A 25,459-nucleotide genomic window follows, 5' to 3' on the forward strand; every position below is an offset into this window, starting at 1 on the left:
TAAACCTAATTCCTCTTCTTCCTTACCACAGATGCTCATTAATTCCTGCAACTCTGTCCTGTTGTTAGCCATTAGTACGATATCATCCGCATACATCAATCCCGGTAAGGATTGCTGAATTTTTTGGCCTAGTTTACTGTACAAAAGGTCGAATCCAAGCCCACTCTTCTCTAGTCTATCCTCCAATCCTCTCGGATACAACATAAACAGCAAAGGCAATAATGGGCACCCCTGCCTAAGGCCTCGTCTTTCCTCTATTTCCCCCGTCGCCTTTCCTTCCCATGTTATAATCACTTTATTATCTTTGTAAATGTTCCTTAATAGGGCTGTTAGTCCTTAATCTAGGTTTAAGCTCTCCTGTATGTCCCACAGGTTCCTTTGGTTCACATTGTCATAGGCACCCTTGATATCCAGAAATGCCAGCCAGAGCTGTCTCTTTTGTTTTTGAACTATTTCTATGCACTGTGTCGGAGAAAATAAATTGTCCTCCAACCTTCTTTCTTTCCGAAACCCGTTCTGTAACTCGTCCAGTATGCCCTCGCAATCTACCCATTCCTGCAGTCTGTTCTTTACAATCTGCATTACCAACCTGTAAATAACTGGTGTCACGGTTATGGGGCGATAATTCCTAATATCAGAATTGTCTTCCTTTCCCTTATATATCATACTCATCCTACTAAGCCTCCCTTTCCCTTATATATCATACTTATCCTACTAAACCTCCATTCATCTGGAATATTTCCTTTTGTTATCATGGTACTCACTACATCCCTTAGTTTTGCCTTAGATTTAGGACCCAAATTCTTCACCAGCTTGATCGGGATCCCATCTGTGCCTGTCGACGTGCCACTAGGGACTCTTCGTTCTGCCTTTTCCCATTCTGTTTGTCCAAAATCCGCGATATCACAAGCTGGACTGCTACTTCCTTCGGTTCTCCTATCTTCCACATGTACCCGTTCCCGAAATTTCTCCTCTATCACTGCTCCTATATATCGTACCGCGCAATCTCCCTCTAATTGATCTCCCTGATGCGAGAGTATGAACCTCTGTCTAGCTTGCGTCGTTTCACCGAGTGAGTTCAAGTGCTCCCAAAACTTCTTAGCTGCGTTTCTATCTTTCTTGCTTACATTACTCATCCATTCCTCACCCTTTCTCTGAATTTTCGCATTGATCAAACTGGATGCCTTTGGCGACAAGTTATAAAACTGTCCCATTTTCTCTTTACTTCCGTTTCTGAATCCCCACTGCGCTTAGAATACCTATGTTCTCTAGAGGCTTCTTCACGTTTTTGTATCGCTTGCTTCACTTCTTTGTCCCACCAGCTTTTTGGTCTATGTCCTTGCTTCCCCTTTCGTTTACTCTGAACTTTGTCTAGTTCCAGAGAAAAAAGCCTGGTTAGGCTCTCATAGGTCCAATCTGTATACCGTTGCCCCGAAACTGCTTCCTCTATTCTTTCAGTAACTATTTCCAACTCTTTGTCGCTGCAGAAAGTTTGCTTTGAATTATGTTGTCTAGTTTCAGCATTTACTTCTCTGGCAAAATTCAGCTTAAGGCCAACATGAGCCCGAATCTGGTCTTTGGTTTGTTTTAAGTCATGGCCAAGTACTCCTAATAAAATATTGAAATAACCAGTTGAGAAGACAGCGATGATACTTGTGTCACTTGGTCTCCAGCTTTAAACAAAAATATGTTTACAGATTGGCATAGCGAAGACACCCTTTCAAACAGATTTATCTCAAACAACCATAGTTACATGTGATTTATCTTTAGTATGAGTAGTAACATCGACCACGCAAACGGCACAACTTTCCTCCGGTTTTGTCCCTTCCCCTATCTTTCTTTTGCGAAGATTGGAATTGATAAGAATAGCGTAGGCCCTGACGACAGCAAACAGAGCTTGTTAGTGGTTTTCCACACCAATTTAATCATAAAAGTCTAACCCTCTTTTTTAAGAATGCAAACAAAAAGATGCCCTCCCCCTGAAAAAAAAAAGGAGTAAAGTGGATTAGAGTATGATTATAGCACCTCTAAACTCACAAAGCCTGCCAGTTCGACGACGGAGTCATAGAGTGCCTGGTCAGATTTTGGAGCGTGAGGATTTGGTAGCACAGAGCATTAAAAAGCCATTCCTCGCGGAACCTGGACGTCAGCACACAGCTTTGGCAGTGGCGAGGACCCAAAACATACTTTTTGTTCGTGTTTCGCGTCCGCTACGGCGAGACTCTTCTCCGTTGTATGCCACTTCACCTTTTCCATTTTGGCGACCGCTTCTCGTGGCAATCTGCCAGGTTTTGTCAGTATAAAGGAGGCTATGGTTCGACATATACTGGTGCTCTGTAGCGGGGCACCATCCTGCTGTGTAATCTTTGGGCAGCCCCTTTGTCTACAGAACTCCGAGAATGTAGAGGTTATCTATACTACCTGTGACATTATCTGCAACTCAAAAATTTCAGTGCTGCAATGGATTGTTTACAGCAAGGCATGCAAGTGAGTCATGTTTTTTTTATCCGCAGAAACGCAAAACTTTCAAATGGCCCAATTGTTTACCTCGGCAAAAACTGCACGGTTCGGGACACAGCCACGCAGGCGGCAAGGCGTTGACACCAAGAGGTCCCGTTCTCTTTCCCTCGCTGGCTCTTGTGGTACCCTTGTCTGCGTCGACTGAAAGGAAAGTCCCTTCAGTGTCGTGCATACTTGAGCCTCCACTGAAGCAAAAATGATTCCATATATGAACCTACTTGCCATTAAAGACTAAAGACTAAAGTTCACTTCACTCTTATTTTCTACCTACCTAATACAATGGTTTGTTAACAGGAACACCACCATTAACTAGAAAACTCATTCGTAATGCAAGTCCTACATAGTAAGGAACCATGTTCAAGGTCTAATTAAACAACAAGCATGGGCACTTAAGACACCCTCCTACATGGGTGGGTACTAGTGGACCTGATTTGGCTAATTTTTGCGAGGCCTAGCTTGACAACATAATAAATGACATTGTTTCTGGTCACATTACTTTTTTTAGATGCCTTGGCATTCGTTCTGACCTTGGACTGGTTTTGAGCATACCAATATAATGTTTGCAACTTCGCCATGGGAACCACGAAGTTCTTTCAAAACTAAATAGCAAGCTTTAAAATAAAATAACAAAAGTTGTACAGATGCACGAATATAATTACGATTGTCTATGCCCGTACCTGCTGGCACCCGTTTCCAGAAAAATCAACAAATACCAAAGTAATGCACATATTATACTTCGTGAAGAGGCCTGCCGACAACCTGATGAAATGCCAAGAACGCATGAACTGTTAACTTTTCCGTTCACTGCATGGTTCTCTAAAGGCCCGTTCACACTCTTGCGACCTCTTAAAATTGGGTTCCTTAAAACCTCTTACAACGAGAGGACACACTGGCACCATCTATTGGGTAGCAGTGTAAACTCGGCGGTCCGGCATATTTACTATTTCTCTTGCGCATTATCCTTTCTTTCTTGGCTCGAAAAACTTTGGTCAACGTTATAAACAAGCCTTTCCTACAGGTATTACATTTGTTTGACCTCGGAAATTCCGCGAAACCTTCGCTCTTGTAAAATGCAGTTCCAGGGTCAACGCATAGATGGTGCCAGAATGCCCCCAGTATGTACCCTCGTCCTAAGAACTTAAGAAGTTTTAACAGATCTCGTCTCTCTCGGTCGTACTCGGTTGCAAGAGTGTGAACGGGCCTTAAGACTCAAGTTTTTGCCAACTGTGTTCATTTTCTTTAATCTTGGAAAGTGCTTCCAAGATAGCAGTGCCCATGTATCCTCCCGAAGTTTCTGGTGCATGCTTGGGACACCCTCCGAAGCTTCTGCCGTTGACATTGGAAACCTGTGGACGCACACATACTGCGGTTCCATCCTCCAGCCAAGGCTACCCGCTTGCGCTTGCACAGCTTTTGAAGTTAGTTCATGCTGAGGCGAGACGAGGTATAGTGGCATTTGCACATTCACGATATCAAAACCCACCACATGTCGCTCCGAGCGGCATGATGATGATACCCAAGAGCTATTTCGCGTATGGTCTATAAAACTTATATAATGCACGATGCTGAACCTTCCAATTTCTACATAGTTTAGAACCGGGAAGGCGGACATGCAGCAAGGCACGCACCTGCAGTTGCATCCACTTTGAGAGGTGTAATGGGCTTCCCTCCCACGGCGCCATACTTTGTCACGCCTGGAAGGTTGACCTGTCACACTCCTATCGACCAGGTCCTCGCCCTTGTAGAGGCACCGGGACAACAGGATCAACAGCGCGAGTCGAACTTGGCTTTGCCTATGGCCCTGTCAAATTTTTCTTCTGGTCGGGAAACCCCGCCTCGGAGGTAACGCTGCAAGTGTAAAGATAATCATAAATAAATAGGTCATCAAGCAAGTTTTAGTACAGGTATAGTGCCTGGACGTATTCTCCACTGGTGCAATTGCCATCTTGTTCCTCCCATGTATTAAAAGTTGTCCCAAGGAAGCAACAATGATGTTACAAAACCGAAAGTGTCATGCTGCCGAAAGTCTGCAGTTGGTCTTCAAACCTCTAGTGAATAAGACAAGCAGGCACAAGTGCCGCTGTCATCATGGCGTCCCAACTTGTTACTGTGAAGTGACTGTAAACTGTCGAGGCACCGTAAAGAATAGTGCGGCAAACACACCGGATGACTAACCCCACCTAAACCCCCTTGACGAGTTTGTGCTAGTTTCGTAAGTGGCATCAAAGCGCCTGAGCAGGAGGCCCGTGCAGGAGTTGGAAGCAAATGAAAGTGTAGCCCTGAAATGAGAGGCACTTGGAAGTGAGTGGCAGCACGGTACTCACTCGTGGCAGGTGTCTCTCGCTTTCAGACAATTAAGGCTGGACCACATGTAAGCAATTTAGTGAGCAACGAGACGAGCATCGGCAACAGCGACGGAGATTTCTCACTGTCGCTTGTAACGCTGCTCGGTCCTTGAATTATTACAAAACGTCGCTCATCACATTGGTTGCTTGTTCCAGTTGCTTTCATGCAGTGTGCCTCATCGTGCGGCTGAGCGATAGCAAAAAGGGTCGCCATCGCTTGTCCCGTCGCTCCCTTCATGGTTGTCAGCACTTGCAAAAATGTGAAGTGTGAAATTTATGTAGGGCTTTGTCCATGCCGGCTCTCAGACTGCTGGCAGAACTTTGGGTTTCAGTGAAATACGACCACATGGTTTCTCACTCTGCTTATGTACTGAGGACGAAAGCTGACGAGGAAATAGTTGAAAAATCAGTTCATGATCTCTTCAAGAAAGTTGTTTGAAACACCTCATTTTCTGTTGTTTTTTGGCTGTCTACAGTGCCGTCCGACGGCGCTCCACCCGTGCCTACAAGTGCCGTCCGAAAGAAAGTCGAACAGCACATGTATCCCTGGGGAGCTCGTTAACCAACCCCCCACATACAATCATGCCGCCTCCCGGCAACAGTATGCGGCTGCTAATTACAAAACTATTAACCTACTTGGCCCCGTTGCACATGACGCCTCGCAACGTCCAGCCCCTCTGTCCCATACCGAGCCCCGCTGTCCCCCATGTACCTCCGGAAAGGGACGCCCATACCGTTTTGTTAAAGGGGCCCTGCAATCATATTTAAGCGCCTACCTTCTTTGCGGTTTCCACGTCTCTTGGGGTTCGGGCAAGCCAGCGGGCACGGAGAGAGTAACTAAGTATCAGTTAGTCATATTTTTACCGGACGATACGGAAACCTCCTCCATTTATGAGGGCGACCGGCATCGCCGAAAGCGCGCAATATGTGACGTCTTTGGTCCTGGGCTTACCACTGGTCAGAGCCGCTAAAAGCTTTCTTTTAGTCGAAATACAAAATATAAGTGTCGCGAACCGTTTCAGTTATGTATGAAAGTAGTTTTTGTTTGGTAATTTAGATCAGAAAAGAAACAAATGCAGTTTATAAAGTATGGAAACAAGAAAATACTCGTCGACAAACCCGCCACCAAGCGGCGGAAAAAACGGCGCATACTAGAGAAGGCTTTTGGGATGAGGCTCCGACGAACAGCAAGCGTAGAAAGGTCCCGGATGTACGCGGCGGCGCTGCGGTCGTATACCGGATCCAGGATTCGACCGGTTCCGAGCGTTCCGAAGGCTTTCAGCACGGGCTTGGCTGGCGATTTGGCCGTTTGGCGGTATGGCAGCGCGAAGTGGCTCCCGTTCTGAACTGATCTTTACACCTTGTTTGCTGTATTTTGTGGCCAATGAAGTGTTATGCCAAATTAGTCCTTAATCGCGCAGCAAATGCAATGCAAGCCGCCCTGGCCACTCGCCTCATACAGCCAATCCAGAATATGCTTTAGTGGCGCCCTCTCGAGCCGTCGACACGGAGTGCAGCGGCCGTGAGCGCTCGATGAGCTCACTACTCCTCTAGTTCACGGCCACTCAAGCCAGGACCTACGACGTCATGAAAGAGGTTATTTTTTGTTTGTTTTTGTAATTCTAAATTGCCTAAAACTTTTAAAATAAGGCGAAATTTAAGAAAAGATTAAGTTACTACGTTCAGTGCGCTCAAGTTTGGTGCGAATTAAAAACCAGTCAAAAAGTTGTTGCAGGGCCCCCTTTAAGCAAAGTTTCGTCGACAACATCCTTTTTTTTTCCCCAGTGTTAATGGTAAAAAAGAAATGACGTAAATATTGCCAAATGCCTCGACAAAACCAAATGTTCGAGAAAAAGATTTTAAAAAGTGAGCCCACACTGCGGATCAAATCCGGGTCCGCTGCCTATGAGGTGAGCTAGGCTACAATTTCCAATAAGCTACGCTACAACTTCGAAAAACTCGTTTTGACAATTCGCCTTAACTAAGACTTTCGGACGGCACTTGAAGACGTGAGTGGAGTGCCACTGCAAGGCACGTGAACGTTCTGCAAGAGTGCCGTCGGACGGTACTCGACACTACATTATATATATACCGGGTGTTTGTGCGAAGATTTTAAAAACCTAAAAATTAGGGCGATTGAAAAAAGAAGAAACTCTCTTCGGGAACAAACTACCAGCCACGGCGGACGTCAGGAATTGCCAAAACCTACTAATTAGCCAGATAATTAATTAAAACTTGTTAATTAACTTTTTAATTAGGGGAAATAGACATATGGTTCCAATTAGAAAGTTGCTGAGCGTTATCGAAAACCACTAAATCAGTCATTTTCAGAAAAAGTGAGACGAGTAGTAGCGCACTGAAGTTGCCACTCGTGGAGCAGGTACAAGGCTAGCGTTTGCGGTAAGGCGCCCACGCGATTTTTCTGCCTCTTATCTAGCACCAGCCTTGTACCTGGTCCACGAGTGGTAATTTTAGTGCGCTACTACTCTTCTCAAGCGCTTAAAGAGTTTCTGAAAATGACTGATTTAGTGGTTTTCGATAACGTTCAGCAACTTTCTAATTGGAATCATATGTCTATTTCCACTAATTAAAAAGATAATTAACAAGTTTTAAATAATTATCTGGCTAATTAGTAGGTTTTTGAAAATTCCTGCAGTCCGCCGTGGCTCTTAGTTTGTTCCCGAAGAGAGTTTCTTCTTTTTTCAATCGCCCTAATATTTAGGATTTTTGAAAGTCTTCGCAAAAACACCTGTTATATCTTTTTGTAATTACTCAATGCGCGTTTTTTCCCACAACCTTCACAATACACTACAGCCAGAGGGCTACCAAATAACTGCAACATATACAGCATTTTGTATAAAAAGTTTGTGCCCTAGTCAAAAAAAGACCTCTTCGAAAGCAACATCAACAATGCAGAGAAACGAACCTGATTTCAAACACCTGCAGCGAAAGCAAACGGGGTGCAAATACGAGCGCCAGCACATAATGGGTACCATAGCAGTCATGGGTTCCGCGAAACACACCACCTAGTTAGGTGGTACCACAGCCGTACAAAGGCGCCACCCGATTTGTAGAACTCGCCTTGTCCACCGATCCACGAGATAAAGCTCCCGATACACTTACGAAGTCCCGCCCCCCCTTCCGGCTTCGGTGGGACCTTCGCCTCTGTGTGCGTTCCCGCAATCGGACTGCTCGCTCATTGACAGGCCGTGCTGTCAGGTCGGTTGCGGGACTTCCTCGGGAAAATCTCGAAGGTCATCCCATGCGCAAAGCAGGTGTGCGACAAGGAGCCCCACACGTTCGCCGCGTTCGCCTTCACGCTTCCTGCACACACACACAAGGACACTTCACAAACGCTCCGAAAAGAAAGCACTGAAAAAGTCAAGCGAATAGACGAGTACTCACCAAGTGGACACAAAACCCACAGCTCGGTCCATGGGCACGGCGACATCTGAGACACTTTTTGCTTTTCGGAGAACGTTCTCCGAAGGCACTAAAGGCCTGAAACTGCCCGAAAGTTTGCAGCTTGCTTTGTTTTTGATTTTGGTTACGCTTGCGATGGCGTCGCGGCCGACGCGGCGACGTCGCGACGTTCGCTGGTTACGACGAAACTCATTTGACGCAACGTGAATGTTTCTGTTTTAATCGACATACATTAGAACTTTTAAACGTACAAAAATTTGTTTAAACATTTATCTAATTCTTTGTAATAAGTATGTTGGTTGTGTACTAAACTGAACCTTGGCCTGTCTCAGCTTCGTCGTATACTAAACTGTAGCTTGGCCTGCCTCAGCTTGGTTTTATTTCAACATGGCGGCGACAATCGTTGCGTGCTGTGTTGTGCTCAAGCTATTTTCTGTGCATTGGTCGTCCTGTTAGCCACCTCCTGCAATCCACATCAGCAGCAAGCATGCTGTCGGAGTATTGTGTGCCCGCCGGAAAGAATATACAGTCTTCTCGGAAGCGAGGCTGCTACTAGGGCTGCTTGGATCGTGGCTTGGACGTCGTCGGCTCCCACGAACCGCATCCGCGAGCCTCACGTCGTTTGCTTGGTTCCTTTACGTTTCCGGCGATGAATCCCCCAGCCTTGGCCTTGGCCTCATCCCTATAGGACCTAGCTGGTGAAAAACAATCTACGACAACGCGGCGTCTTTGGAATGAGATTGCTACGATCAGTGGCTCTTAAAACCTCAGTGGCCCCCCTTCAATTGTGAGCTCTGTGTGTGTGTGTAGGCCTTGTAAAGATCTCTTCGGTCTGAGCGCTCTTACCTTCACAGTGTGCAAACTCTTCGAATGGTTATTCAACAGGCGGCGCTGCGAGACGCGAGCCTTCGGCGTTGCTTCAACTCGCAGTGTGGTGGTGTGGTTCTCAAAATGGGCACTTATACTCATTTTCATACATAGCGTGCATAGCTGTCAAAGGTACTTAAGTGGTGCGCATGAAAATACAGAAAAAAAATGTGTTCCTGGGCGCGTTTCGTGGACGAGTGGTAGGGCTGCTCTGGCGATACTGACGTCTCGGCGGCAGTGGTTCAAACCCACTAGACGCGCAGTTTTTGTGTTTTTTGTGTTAGCCATTTTTTGTGCAAGATTGTGCGCATTGCCGAACTGCATATTTCGATTCCTCCTTTCTTCTTGCTATTTATTTGTAAGTCGCCGAGAGGCCACATTTCTACCATCTGCTCTGCCGCTTTGCAAGTGTTATTTGCCTGCAGCACCGAGTTATATTTTTTTTTTCGTGCAGCGTGGAATGAGGAATCTCACTAATAGCAGCCTTGCCCCAAAATTTATAATAGGACGTTAATCGACAATAGTTGTGGCCTGAACAGCTTATTTTGAAATAGCTGTCAAGGGTAGGAATCCCCCTCTCGGGGTACTTGCGATGCACCTTGAGGCGAATGGCGTTTTGTGTGAATTCGGCATGCTTGACAGTCCCCGTGCTCGAAACTTCTACATGGCGAGGTCTTCGCTTCGGGGACGCCAGCTTGCCTGACAGACACTGCGCCTTGTACTTCGCGACAGTACGGGCGCACACTCCGGTGTTGTTACTGACCGTCTCCAGGACTTCACGACCGACTTCTCCGGGAAACGCGTTCTTGTACTCCCGTACACGTTGGCGATCACCTGCTTGCACTCTTTCAAGGTCTGCGCACAACGAATCTTTGAAAATATCCGAGCAGGAGAGGTACTTGAGCTTGTTGCGTAAGACGCCATCTTCTCAAAACCAGCCACTGCCACACAACCCGAGAACCCGCAGCTGCTGCCGCACGGACGAAAACGAAAACAATTTAAAGTAGTTTACATTATATTTTCCTTTTTATTGAAAACAATTTGTGCTCCGTCGAAATCATAACACCACTATCAGTTTCTAGATCCAAGGAGGCACCTTTTTCGACTTTTTTATAAGTGTTTTCGCAGGGGACGCACTATTTTATGGGGTGAACGTGGACACGGTCGGCGATGCAAACCGGTGCGGTAGCTTTGACTGCGTTGCATGCTACGTATGAAACGGAGTATAGTCTTGAATAAGCTGCTGCACCTTCATTTGCTCCCAGAGACGCACCCCACGACAGTTCTAGAAATATGTAAAATGCAGACGCAGGATTCGGTTTCGAATAATGTGCACGACGCGAAACTTGTTGAATCTCGTATAAAACGAATTCTCAAAACGAGTACTCGCAGGTGTAGCTATGTGGAAAGGTGCCCGCTTCTTACGGAGCGAACCCAGGTTCAATGCAAAAAATAAACATACGTTTTTTTTGTTTTTTTTCTTTTTTTTACAATTATTCTTGAGAAAAATGAATGTCGACGAAACTTTGTGCATTACTTTTTTTTCCTTTCCTTTTTAAATTTTTTTTGCACAATTATTGAAAATAAAATGTCTACAAAGCTTTGAACTAAATGGTGTCGGACTCCCTTTCTAGAGGTGCATAGGGAAACGGCGGGGCTTGGGTTGCCGGATGGACGCCGCGAAGCAGCATTCATACTTTTTTTTTCGGTAGGGCAAATGCTTCTGACCTGTGACTCCCGTTGAGAAGGGGAAGAGTCAAAACAGAGTCACACGAAAAATTGACTCTCTAAGAGAGTCGTGGTGTCAAAAAGAGTCATGGAAGCAGTGACTCCCTTTGGACTCCTTTTTTTCTAAGAGTGCATCTGACAGTGGTCGAAAGGTGGTGTAGCAGACGCAGAACAGACCAGGACGGACTCGTGAAGAAAAGCACCGACGAGGGCACCCCCCACACTGCTACAAAACAAGCACATTGAGCTAATGTTAGCACACACTGAGCAACAATCTCAATCTTACTAAACCGATACTCGGTCAGGAACTATTTTGCAAGTTCATGGTCTCTCACCATCTCACAGTGGTAGAGGGTGGTGTAGCTGACACAGAACAGACCAGGACGGCCTCAGCGGCAAGGGTACCCCCCACGCTGCTGTACTCGCACCATCTGACAGTGGTCGAAGGGTGGTGTAGCAGACGCAGAACAGGCCATGACGGACTTGTGAGGAAAAGCACCGAAGAGGGCACCCCCCACACTGCTGCAAAACAAACACATTGAGTTAATGTTAGAGTACACTGAGCAACCATCTCAATCTTACTAAACCGAGACTCGGTCAGGAACTAGTTTGCAAGTTCATGGTTTCTCACCATCTCACAGTGGTAAAAGGGGGGTGTAGCAGACAGAACAGACCAGGACGGCCTCAGCGGCAAGGGCACCCCCCACACTGCTGCACTCGCATCATCTCACAGTGGTCGAAGGGTGGTGTAGCAGACACAGAACAGACCAGGACGGACTCGTGAGGAAAAGCACCGACGAGGGCACCCCCCACACTGCTGCAAAACAAGCACATTGAGCTAATGTGAGCACACACTGAGCAACAACCTCAATCTTACTAAACCGAGACTCGATCAGGAACTATTTTGCAAGTTCATGGTCTTTCACCATACGACAGTGCTCGAATGGTGGTGTAGCGGACGCAGAACAGACCAGGACGGACTCGTTTAGAAAAGCACCGACGAGGGCACCCCCCACACTGCTGCAAAACAAGCACATTGAGCTAATGTTAGCGCACACTGAGCAACAATCTCAACCTCACTAAACAGTGACTCGGTCACCCTTGCATCATTCATTAAATCCATTCTAAACCGCTCCGCACGTTTCATACTTTCTAACTGTCACCGTACTGCCAGCGTCACCTCCATGAAAGCGTCTCTATATTTGCCCAACCTCTCCTTTCGTAGAAAAAGAGCTCGCTTCTGCTTATTTCACAAGATTTATCACTCTAACCCAGCCACTTCGAATCTCATTAGTTCCAGAACCATCATACATATCGCCGCGGACCGATCATCTACTAAGAGTAGGAATCCCCTACTGCATCACATCCACCTTTTATGCATCCTTCCTTCCCCTGGCCTTGGTCGACTGGAATCGCCTTCCCGCATCCGTTGTCCAACTTACTGACGCTGCGGATTTTAAAACCGCCATCACTGATATTCTGAATAATGTTCCATAGCAATTCTATAATTTTTTTTGCGTGTTCTTTTCATTGTTCAATTTACATTCATGTATAATACCACTCTCTGTAATGTCTTCGGGCCCTGAGGGTATAATAAATTAAGTTAAATGTTGCAAGTTCAAGCTCTCTTACCATCTGACAGGGGTCGCAGGGTGACTTAGCAGACGCAGATGAGTCTGGGGTGGTGTAGCAGACGCAGATGAGCCTAGAAGGGTCTCTTGGGGAACGGCTTTTCGACGGTCGTCCATGGCATTGTAGAAATCGGGGCCTTTTACCACGAAAGAGATTCGCAGGCCATGTCCTCATCGCTTGAGTCGTCCATGTCCTCATCGCTTGATTTGTCGTCATCGCTGCCTAGGTGAATGACGACACTGTCGATAACCGTATCTGAGAGGCAGTCGGCTCTTTTTCTCTTTTTCCACATCAATGACGTGTCTCGCGTATGCCTTCCAGTCGTCAGGCGTCACCTGTTGTAGAGCACCTGGAGTCAGTACCCCAACGTCTGCCAGCTTGAACGACTTGTTTGCACCTGCAATGGAGCCTTTCACCTGGCTCCAGAAAAGCTCGATGGGCATGAGCTCGCAGTGGTAATGTGGCAAACGCAGTACAGTGTGCTCAGCGATGTCATCAATGCGGCATTTCTGAAGACCTGGCATTGTCAACCTAGCCCTCTCCACAAGGTCCAGAAGTTCTGCCTCCAGAAATGTTGGATCCCAGACAATGTCATTGTCGGTGAGCCATTCTTGGATTGCTTGTTTTCTTGTGCGGGAGCTTGGAAGCAGTGTTTGCGGAGTTGCCACTCTGGAGTTGGAATGATTCCGGAATCATTCCGCATTTTCGCGACCCCGGAATGGAATGGGAATGGAATGGCGGCAACGTTCAGGGGAATGGAATGGGAATGGAATTAGATGCCTTTTGCCCGGAATGGAATGGAACACGGTTCTTCTCTCTCTTTTTTTTTTTAGTGTTTACGGTTAGCGAACTTGAGCCAATCAGCGAGCCAGTTTCTCAGAAATAAAATGAGCGGGCGGGAAACAGTTAACCCGCTTGGAGCTCTAACAGATTTATACGCAAAAAATGCAACACAAAAAAGAAGCGTCAAAGCAAAGAGCAGAGAAGGAGGGAAGGGGGGAGGAGGGAGTGGGGGATGGCGGTGGCGTTTCTCGCGCAGGCGACGGGCTTTAGTGGCGTTACACGAGAGCGAGCGAAACAAGAAACCAAGCAGCAAGCAAACGAAACGAAGGCATGTAGAATGCACGCGCGAAAAGACTGAGATCTGGGAGCGGGGGACGACTCATAACTCGCAGAGCTCTAATAACTCGTTGACTCGCGCGCCGCCGAAAGATGATCAGTTATTGTTTTCTTATAGATCGAGGAGCGTTGTGAAGCAGGCGGCCAACCCTGCTGCCTTCCACGTTCATTCGCGCGCATTCCTTTGAAGTGCGAAATCTGGGTTTGCTTCGGCATTAAAACAAAGCGAGATTCACTTCTCTCCTCTTGCACTTTGCTCCGACGCTTGTCTTTTATACTGCATTTGTACGTGTAGGTCCGCCTTTTACTTGGTCTTTGTTCCGATGCTTGTTTTCTGTGTTATGTTTTACATTCAAGTGGGTTATAGGGTTACAAGCAAGCTAGCGGATTCCCGCTCACTTCCTTTGACTTTAGTCTCTGCCTACTGTTTTTCACCTTGTGATGGACCGCTGCGGACGCTACGAGTCACCCCAGGCAATCCAGCACCTGGAGGGGGACTACACGCATGGCGCGTTGCTGCGCCCCAGGGTCACGCGACACGTGGAACAGAAGGAACTGGATTGGTTTCGATGGCTCTCGTGCTGTCTGTGGCGGTCCATCGTAAGGTTGAAGTAGATTGTCGTCAACGCTCTTGTCGCGTGACCGAACTGACGACACCTGCAGAAAGACAGTTTCGTGACATGGTCTATCGTGCTGCGCCGTAGAGGTTGCACTTTGTCAGGGGATGTGTTCTTGCCACTGTGCATGGAGTCGCTTCCAGCCGCGTACTAGCCGTATTGCTGTGCAGGTATTTGAAGAATACAGTAATCTAGCTTATTTCTGCGCCACGCACGAACTGGACATTTTTATGGTCTTATCAAACAAACGCGCTGATTGCGTATGTCCTAGAAAACAAATGCAAAATGTTTGCCAAAAAAAAAATTATGGATTTAAGGTTTTTCTGTTTGTTGCGAGCCACGTGGTCGAAAGACCGATATTTTAAACAGGCATCGACATATCAAGGGGCTTTCTCGATGTTTTCGGTACAATTTAAACAAACGCTTTGTGCCACCAGCGCTCCGCTTAGTAAAATCAGTGCTTTTTTGAAGCATTTTGCACTTTTTTGCAATTGTCTATGCGTTTGAAAATCTCAGCTTTATGGTGCTTATGCCGGCGATACAATGTAGCTGCCAAGTACCAATCTTTACGTTTAGGAATTAGAGGAATGGAATGGAGCGATTTAGCCATTCCAGGAGTGGGAATGGGCCCAGTGTCCCCATTCCTAGGAGTTGAATGGAATGGAATTATCGAAAAATCAAATTCCCGGAATAGAATGGGAATGGAGTGGGGGTGCCCATTCCGCAACACTGCTTGGAAGAGTTTTCAGCCTGACCGAATGGTAGGACGCATTGTCCATGACAATTACACTGTTCGGTCTCAAGTTTTGCAACAATTTCTCGGTAAACCACTTCTCGAAACGTGCGCCGTTCATCTCCTCATGGTAGTCGCCGTTGCCCTTTTTTGCACGGAAAACTTCTGCAGCATCGTCAACAAAGCCCTCATTGCTCCCTGCATGGACCACAATAAATCTTTCTCCCTTGCCGGAAGGATTCTTCAGCCCAACTGTGAGGCCCTTGTTGAATGCATCTCTTGGTGTCTTTACGGTAGTGTCCTTCAACACCTTAGACCTTGTGTGGCCAGCGTTGACCCAGGTCTCATCTTGGTAGTAGACGGTCTTGTGAACCAGGTGATGCATCCTGATTGCCCGGAGGTAGGTGGCACGCCAGAACACCAGGTATGTGCGCTCCATCAACAACGAGTCCCTGTTGCGCTTGACGAAAGTGAATCCCAGATCCACCAGAGCTCTCCACAGCTTTGTGCGGCTGATCTTGTGGAACTTGTCATTGTCCCAAGCAACCTCTAAGACCTGTAAATATAAGTTGAAAATATTATTTTTTTAAACTTGTTTTGAAATATTGCTGTATGCGATCACGTTGACTACATTATACTTGCAGCAATTTATTGTAATGTCTATTATTCTTCTGCAAGGCTTCTGCGAAAAAATGAAAACATGAAAACTGCTACGATACCAATGTACATATGCGCATAATTTAGATATGTTTGTTCAGTTTCGCTATCTAGCGCTGTGGAGTGCTCCAGTTGAAAATAAAAAGTGGTTATAATGACAACGCAAACAGCTTATCTCTATCGACTGAGAAGTTCAAATGGGTCGTCAAATATGTGCAGCTTTACAATTATGTCTGCCTCATGTCATTGGAAAAACTCAGGCCCATGCAATTATGACGAGTGGCGCTCATGTGATTTAAGTAATTTAGCATATATTAGTGACTGTGGCTAATAAATTATGGATGAAGAAAGAATAAAACAATTAAAACAGGGACAGCACAACCACATCTTTCATATGAAAGATGTGGTTGTGCTGTCCCTGTTTTGATTGTTTTATTCTTTCTTCATCCATGACTTAAACCAACACGCTCTTTTCCTAAGCATAGCTAATAAACCATAAGTAGTTGAAGGTGCCAACATGTTCCTTTCGCTTTATTGAAGTATGTTTTTAAAAAGCGCCCTTACCTTTGACAACGTCGGACACTCGCTGCGGCGAAAAAAACCGTGCACGATGAGCCGCAACGTTCCAAGGTCGAAAGAATCCAGCAGACTTGGTGTAGGCGGAGCAGACCTCTTTCTTTTTCGCTTGGGCAAAGGTACCGACGGCGTGCCATCAGGAATCGACTGAACCAGTTTTTTCCACCTGAAGATCGTGGAGTAGCCCACTCTTGTCAGCTCAGACGTTCTTCGGACGATCGCTTTGTAAGACTCGATCGGAGACTCACAACGGAGCTTGTAGTAAACGTTCAGCACAACTTGGCGCGCCTCTTCTCCAAACGAGGTTTTAGCAAATGTCGTCTGGAAGCGAGCTGGCGATGGAAGTACCGGCGCCTTTGACGAAGACACGCTTGACGACACCGCAGCCATGGCAGCCATTACGCAAACAACGGCAATTTGTCAGGTGACATCGTAAACATGGGCAAAAAATATCTGTAAAGTTAAAAAGATTGCTTCCGATAAACATTTAAAGGAGCTCTGCAACGATATTCAATTGGAATGTTTTTCTCTCTACACGAGCTTACTGGCACACCCGGGACTCAAGGATACTCACACGCAACGCCATTGGCCAAGAAACTCCTTTGTTGCGGTGTAATTTCAAGGACAAAAGCGATCATTTTCATTTAATCTCTCCTTTGCAAAATTTGATTACGTAACTCGGGGATCGCAGTACACCCAAGTGACGATATTTGAATGCGGTTCATAGATTGGACCCGAACATTGCGTGGGCACTCGACTTGGGCTCGTGACAATTGCTAGCTCGAGAAGCATTCGTTTTGTGACCCGTGTCCAATCGCTGCAACGACGACAACAGCCGAGCCATAACAATGTCTGGAACTCAGCGCGTGTCCTGCGCTTTGCCAACCCCAGCGCGTGGCTATGATCAACACTGGCGGCATATAATCGGCTCCAGGTCACGTGGCCGCTTGTTCTGGCTGCGAGTTGAGGGGGTGAACGCTGCTCGTTTTTCTTAAATTTTTTTCTGGGACTTCTATTTCGTGGGGTGAAAAACGAACGCGTGTTTCATAGGTCATTAACGTTAGGGATCCGTTTTAAGCGGTATTTGTGCACAGTACAAAAATTGTTGCATCGCTCCTTTAACAAAGTTTTACAGAGTGTACAATAAATTTTAAATAAAAAAACTTCTCTACGGAAGAAATATTTTTTTTTTAAAAACACGTCACGAAATGGAAAGCAAACTTGAACCAAACGCATGAAGAAACGAACGCAACGGCAGCGTTGCCAACCAAAAATTTAATTTCTCCGAACATGCTACCTACTTATGTGTTAAATATCACGTTTGAAAGCTTTTCTTGAATACAAAAGTTGTTTTCGTGTCGACGGTACACGACACAAAAATATTAAACTAAGGCTGAAGTATATCCCCGCTTCGTACTGCCCAAGGGGCCTAAGGTTTTTGAGGCGCTACTTCGCGATGCGTAGAAACAACTTGCCTGGGTCGCGTCACAGCCCCCAGCCTTCCATCGCGGTCCAACGTAAGGTGAAAGGGAGTATAGAGTTGTGCCGCTTTTTGGAAGAGGCCCTCTCGAGTGAGTTGGGGCGAGAGTGTCGCTCCTTCTCACCGGGGGAAGGTGTCGAAGTAAGGACTGGCAATAGCTTTGCCTGCCTCTCCTTAGACTTGAGGGCAGCTAGTGTGCTCCCTCAGAAGGTTTGGGGGCGCTGCTGCCCCCGCGGGGGTGTTGGGGCCCGAAGGGCCACTGCCAGGGCTTCAGGCGAGACCTGGGTGGCCTTTGATTCCGTTCGCGGTGAAGGGCCCCTGCGCAACGCGCCGGAGTACGCACGTTTCAAACGAAAGGAGAATCTTTGTTTTGCCTCTGGATACTATACGTTTTCTTTAGCTCTCAGAGTAAGGATTTCTTTCTCTTGTCGCCAGAAGGGGCAAGAGCGAGAGTAGGCAGGTTGACGACCCTTGGGGTTGGCGCATTTTAAATGGCGTCTTCACAGATGTCGGCTAGATGGTCGTGGCTGCCGCAGCTTGCGCACGTCTCCTTCCCTCGACAGCAGCGCCATCCGTGACCAAAGCGCTGGCAACGGAAGCACCGCTGGGGGTCGGGGACATCGGGGCGGATGCGGCAATTAAGGTATCCTGCCTTGATGGTTTCTGGCAGTGTGTGTCGTTCAAATGTAAGAATGACGTGTTTGGAAGGGATTTCCTCACAATTTTTTTGGGAATATAATACTCTTAACGGCAACAACACCAACACCTTGGAGTCCCTCGAAGACTTCTTCTTCACTAGTCTGCAAGAAGTCGTCCTCGGAGAGGACCCCACGGATGGTGTTGAGCGTGCGGTGAGGGCTAACCGACAGTTTGACATCGAGAAAACTGGTCAACTTCAGGATTGCTTCACTTTGTTTTTTGGTGGTTATGTCCACTAAGAGGTCTCCGGAGTGCTCCTTTTTAGCCTTGTAGGAGAACCCGACAAGGTTTTCCAGTACCTTTGCAACGACAAAAAACGACATCTTTGTAACAGGTTTTTGTTCATCGAGCAAATTAACAACAAAAAGCTTCGCAAATTTTTCGACTTCAGGATCTTTGTCAATGGTCTTGGGTTCAAGACAACGAATTTTCAAGGCTTGCCCTGAACGGGGTTTGGAGGGGTGGGTCGCCATAGGAGGTCGAAGAGTGTTAAGAATTCGCGGTGTACCGCCCACCACCGAGCCTAACAAGTGGTTAGGTAACGCACCATAAGAGGAAGAACTTGGCTGGAGACGTTACGCTAACAGTGCTGCCGGGAAACTATACCCAAGTGTGGGTCAAGACAGAGGTCCATCACCACCCAAGGTTAGCCCTGGCCGCCAAAGAGGGTGAAAAATGAGTAAGATAAGTGAGAGAGATAAGAGAACCACGAAAGGTGAAAGTGAAAGATCGGATTGGATAGTAGGATAAAAGGCGACTACACTGAATCATCCTGGCCGGGCCGTACTGGGACCTCCGTCTATGAGATGCGGAGGCCGAAGTGGTGTATTGCCTCACCCGGGGGGCCCCGAAGGGTCCAAACCTACCCCGGGCTCGGCTCAACCACCAGGATGCCCCTTTCCCCAGACACGGGAAAGGCACTCACAGCACGACGTGGCGGGTGAACCCGCATGGCTCGGGGTCCGTGGAGACGCCACTCTCTAAACACCTGCTTTCACATGTGACCCCTGCAGGGGAGTGAGAAGGGGGAGGATGGGGAAGTTTCGCAGTGTTCACGGCACTTGCGGGGTGGAGTGCAGCCCCGCGATGGCTTGTTTACAGGCGAAAACATGACGGAAGTTGTTGAGGCCGAATTTTTGAGATTGCACATTCCGATGGCAACAAGTTCTATGCTATATGCAAGCTCTGCCCACCTGGTGAACGGCCATTTAGCTCTCAGTATGATGCAGCATCGAATCTCACGAAGCATCTAAAGGTGAGTGAGTGAAGTAATGGCGGCTGTAAGGCCAATTCAAGGAAGGGCCTTATTGTTTGATTGTTAAATATTTGGCCAGCTGGAGTAAAGCAATTACTGTGTGGCCAGTTGACTTTATCCAATATTCGCCACCATTTTAGAAAATAACTCATGTACCCAAATATCACCCGGGGCATTTCATATCAGTATGAAAACCAAAAAAAGAAAAAAACACTGTATATCGGAACGAAGAGGCATTACGAGATATTCTGTTTGAAGTACCGGTACTTTACTATGAAAGCACATTGTATTTATAATCTTTACATCAGGTGTTGTAAATGACAACCGCAAGGTTTAACCCAATACGAACTGTTTATTACTCTAAATCTACAACTTAAGCTTTGTTAAACACAGAAGAGTTCTTTTTGCGTGGCTTCTTTCGGGGCGCTCGTTTTCGATCTCTCTTGTTCCCACACCGGGCTGTGGCTGTTGCTCGCGTCTTCCTTCTCTCTCCTCTCACCGACGTTTCAAATTCCGCTTCTTTTCCCGTCCGCTTTTCGCACCCCCAGATGGTTGATGGCGGCGGCAGGCATCTCGTCTTGCTCAAGTTCGCCCGAGCTGGTGTAAACACGACGTGAGGCCGCGGGCAAAGCTCAGTCCGTCAGGTGCCAGTCGAGGTTACCCGAGCATCCACGTGCTTTCCTCGTGCTCGGTGTTTTTTCTTTGTGTGTGCTTATTTTTCGTCCTGTCTGCTTGCGTTCTTATGCTGCGCCGTGCCGCGTGAGATTTATCGCCTCTCGTTGTCGGTTTTTCTGTTTCTTGCCCTCCCGAGCTCCGAGTCAGAGTTTAAACTTACAACAATCTCCCCCGGAATGAGCGGGCACGGTCATTCTTTTAACTCCAACGGGTACAGATGTTGAATGGGCCGGCGAAGCCTTCCTCCCCCGGGTAGGATCAGCTTACATGCTCTTGCTCTGCCGTCCCTTCCTTGAATAGTCTCCTCTATTCTGCAGGTTTTCCACATGTGTCTTGGTAGACGGTCTTCCTTTAGAAGAACTAGGTCACCAACTTGAAGTCCCGATGAGGCAGTCGGTTTGACCAGGTGCGCTGACCTTAGTTCGAGCAGATACTCACGCCGCCACCGTCTCCAGAAATTGTTCACCACCGCAGTGCGGTATTTCCATCTTCGAGCAAGCTGATCTCCAGCTGGTAGCGCTTCCGTTGGTAGTCGATGTGGCGGAAGGCTCGTTAGTTTCCTCCCCACTAGGAAGTGAGCTAGGGAGAGCACCTCTGGTTCCTCGGCGTTTGCGTACTCGTACGTCAGAGGGCGAGAATTTATGACGGCCTCGACCTCGGCCAGGACAGTCGTTAGTTCCTCAAAATCCAGGCTGCTGCGTCCCAACACCTTGCGCAGAGACACCTTGACGGATCGCACCATTCTTTCCCAAAATCCGCCCCACCATGCGGCCCTCTCGACGATAAATTTCCAACGGATTCTGTGATTCGAGAAGTATGCCTGCACTTCTTCAGACCGGATGGCACGGAAAATTAGTTCAAGGTCTTTCGACGTTCGTTTGAATGTTAAAGCGTTGTCCGAATACACTGTCGTGCTGATCCCGCGTCGTGCGACAAAACGCTTGAAAGCCAACAAAAATGTGGCGGAGGAGAGGTCACTCACCAACTCCAGGTGGACCGCCCGTGTAACAGCGCACGTGAATAGAGCGATGTAGCACTTGCTGCTTCCTTTCCGTTGACGGCAGATCAAAGGTCCTGCGAAGTCTACTCCCGTGATGCTGAGAGGGTCGCTTCTTGTGACTCGGTCCGCCGGTAAGGGAGCCATTGGCTCGGATGCGGGCAGGCAACTTTGTTTTCGGCAGGCGAAACACTTGTGAATTACTTTCTTTACTGCTTGTCGTCCTCTGATGATCCAGTAGGATTCCCGTAGCCGTCCTAACGTGTCTCGAACCCCTGCATGGAACAGCCGACGGTGTTCTCCAGCGATGAGAAGGGTGGTGAAAGGGTGATTGGCGGTAAGGACGATTGGGTGCTTCACATTCTCGCTGTTGTCACTGTGCTGCAATCGTCCACCTACTCGAACCAATCCGTCGCTGTCCAGGAATGGGTTCAAATTCCTGAGAGTCGATTTCCTGTCAACTCGTTTGTCTTCACGCAAGCTCGTGATTTCTGGTACAAAAGTCTCGTTTTGTGCAATGGTAAGCCAATACGTTTCGGCTTCTATCAGTTCTTCGCTTGAGAGAGGTCCGCTTTGTTTGTCTGCTGTCTTGGCACAATTCTTCACGAAACGTTTGATCCAAGCAGTTACGCGGATCACCTTGGTTGCCGAGTTGTACCTTTCCAAGTCGAACACTGGAAACAGAGCTGGTGCTGTTACTTGTAACACCATTGCCTTCCTTTCTTCTGCTTTGTTGTCCGCAACCTGGCAAGCATTTTCCACTTGACCTGGCCAGCCTTCTCCATTGCATGGCAGTGAAACTTGGCACCGTTCGTTCCCGAACTTTACGGATTTCTTGAATTCGCTGAGCAACTCCGTCTCTGAAGTCTTCGTCACGTTGTCAGCTATTCCGATGTGCTCAGGTTCCCAGAATGATCTGACCTGAGCCGAACTTTCCGCGTCGTTTGTTTCGGACACAGTCACCCTCATCACTCCAGTTGTTGACGAGTAGATTGTCGCAGAAGTAGAGGTAAGGGGACCCTGAAGTGTCCACCCGAGGATGGTGTCGACTGCCATCAGCTTCCCATCCAAGCGCTTGACACTGCCGTTTACAATGTCCCAGAAGTGATCGGCTCCGATGAGAAGGCTGATTCCCTCCTCGCATGGATTGCCCCAGACCTCCACGTCCGCGAGGTTCATATCGTCAGGCAGCCCCCGCAGTTCCTCGGAGGGGTTGTTCATGACATCTGAGCAGATGTGAGGAACCTCGAGGGCTTCTATTTTTACGCATCTTCTGTCGTATTGGCTGCGGAGCCACAGTTCCACTCGCTTGCATTTCGTTTTCGTTGCTGCGTCTCCAAACGTGAAAATCGTCAAGTCCTCCTCACCCAGTTCCTTCAGGTGAAGCCTCTTGGAAACGGTTTGGCGAATAAAAGTCCGCTGGCTTCCTCCGTCGATGAGAAGTCTAATCCGGCAACGCTCTCTTTCACCTTCTGCCCAGGCTTGAGCGGTCTGCAAAAGTACTCGCTTTCCCCTGTTCCTTTCTGAGTTTGTTATCTTGAGCGTTGACTGGAGTGTCGTTCCTTCCGAAGTTGATGTTTCACTTGTGTCCGCCATTTCTTTTGTCGTAGTCTTATGCTGAGGCTTAAAGTTCGGGTCGCACATGGCACTTGCGTGTCTCCCTGCACACTGCGCACACTTCAGCCACTTTGCACTTCTGCAATCCTTTGCTCGATGGTTTATCTTGGTGCAACGATAACATCGGTTTTCAGCCTTCAGAACACGCTTGCGTTCGTCGTTGGTCATTGAGGATGTGCAGTCCGCAGTCAGATGAGCACCTGATTTGCAGAACACACAGTTCTTTTCATCAAGGCCTGCTGCTGTTGTTAGTACAGACGCAGAAGGAGGATAACGACTCTGCTGATCTCTCCTTGCACGAAAGGTTCTTTGATCCTCGGTTCGTGGCACGGAATGTCCTGACCCATATAAGCTTCTTTCTCGGCTTTCTATCTCGATTTTCAGGAAGTCCAGAAAGTCTCTCAGCTCGTTGTGCTTTGTCGCTGTTCGTGAGGCGGACCTCCGGTTGTACTCCAGGCTCAGATCGGCCGGCACGACCTTTCGAAGAACGGTAAGGAGCATCGTTCCATAGGTATCCGATTGAACCCCCAGGGCGTCAAGACTTCGAACTCCCGTCTCCACTTCATCGTATAACGCTCTGAGCGCATTGACGCTCCTGGAGTCATGGACTGGTTTGATCTCTAGAAGCCGTGACAGATGGCTTTCGATTATCAGCTCCTGTTGACCAAATCTTTCCTTCAGGAGGTCGATTGCAACTTTATAGTTCTCGGCAGTAACGGCGAGTCCCTCAATTGCCGCAGCAGCTTTGCCGGTCAGGTAGCTTTTGAGGTACTTGAACTTGTCGATTTCCGAGAGAGTTTCGTTCTGGTGAATGGTGCAGTCAAATTGGCTCCAAAATCCTTGCCATGCTCGTATGTCCCCTTGGAATTTCGTTATCTCAAGTTTCGGGAGCTTCACTGTCGTAGTCATCCGTCCTTGATTTGCGATAGTTTTGACGGCCGTGTTGTGCATCGAAGATAACCTGGCAGCGGCTTGTTCACGTTCTGTCAGCTTGTTTCGCAATCGCGTCTTCGTTACGCTGATTCTTTCATGGTAAACTTCCGCGCCTGTCATCTCCTCTTCTATCGATTCGCAGTCCACGACTTCTTCCATCTCACGGTCCAGTTCCTTTAACGTTGATTCTCTGGACACCAGAGGTTCAAACTTTTCTTGAAGCTCACCCGTATGCGTGTCTTCCGTGGCAAGCAGAACGTCGATTTCGTTCAGGAGTTTCGTTGTTGACGTTCGGACCACTGCTCTTCTGCGTCTCAGTCGGTCGATTGTAGCTTGAGTTGCCATTTCTTCGTTCGGGGGTTGCGTTGGCGGTTAATCCCGGGTTTTCGGCACCAGAAAGTTTTGTTGTAAATGACAACCGCAAGGTTTAACCCAATACGAACTGTTTATTACTCTAAATCTACAACTTAAGCTTTGTTAAACACAGAAGAGTTCTTTTTGCGTGGCTTCTTTCGGGGCGCTCGTTTTTGATCTCTCTTGTTCCCACACCGGGCTGTGGCTGTTGCTCGCGTCTTCCTTCTCTCTCCTCTCACCGACGTTTCAAATTCCGCTTCTTTTCCCGTCCGCTTTTCGCACCCCCAGATGGTTGATGGCGGCGGCAGGCATCTCGTCTTGCTCAAGTTCGCCCGAGCTGGTGTAAACACGACGTGAGGCCGCGGGCAAAGCTCAGTCCGTCAGGTGCCAGTCGAGGTTACCCGAGCATCCACGTGCTTTCCTCGTGCTCGGTGTTTTTTCTTTGTGTGTGCTTATTTTTCGTCCTGTCTGCTTGCGTTCTTATGCTGCGCCGTACCGCGTGAGATTTATCGCCTCTCGTTGTCGGTTTTTCTGTTTCTTGCCCTCCCGAGCTCCGAGTCAGAGTTTAAACTTACAACATCAGGCACATTGCACCCGGTGGACGTTCTACCTTACATCATGTACGTGACCTATAATTTACTTTGTACTCTAGTACAAGTACTTTTTAGCGGTAAGTTACTCAACACCTGTTATGACGAATGTCCCAAAAGAAGCGCATGGGTGGAATTCCAAATGTGCAGACCAGGAACCCTTCGGACCGTCGATTTCCTCGGAAAAACATACGAAAAAAAATTTGAAGGTTTTACGTGCCAAGCCAACGACGGGCATCTGGCACGCCCTAGCGGAGGACTGGGGATTAATTTGGATTACCTGGGGACCGAAAGCTCGGTTACACGAGGCCTCCTCCGGAGGAAGCCTCCGTCGGATTGCTGGCACCTTTGCCGGGATTCGAACCCGCCTCATGGGGATCCGTAGGCCAGCGCTTTCGCCTCGGAGCCACCGAGGCGGCTGGAAAGACATACAAAGTTGTGTATAAAGATGCTCTCTGAGTAGGCCGGGGAAACACGTACAAGGCACGAGGCCAACACCACCTGAAAGTGATCGCTCAGATCTTCAAACTGAGATTAAAACTATGGTTTGAGCGAGTTGATTTATGATATTTGAAAGGGTTAAACACACAAAAATCGCACACAAAACAAAACATGATGATTTCAAAACTTAAAACCGCAAAA

This window comes from Ixodes scapularis, unplaced genomic scaffold, assembly GCF_016920785.2.
Source record: "Ixodes scapularis isolate PalLabHiFi unplaced genomic scaffold, ASM1692078v2 PGA_scaffold12__126_contigs__length_90152505, whole genome shotgun sequence".
In the NCBI taxonomy this organism is placed as follows: Eukaryota; Metazoa; Arthropoda; class Arachnida; order Ixodida; family Ixodidae; genus Ixodes; species Ixodes scapularis.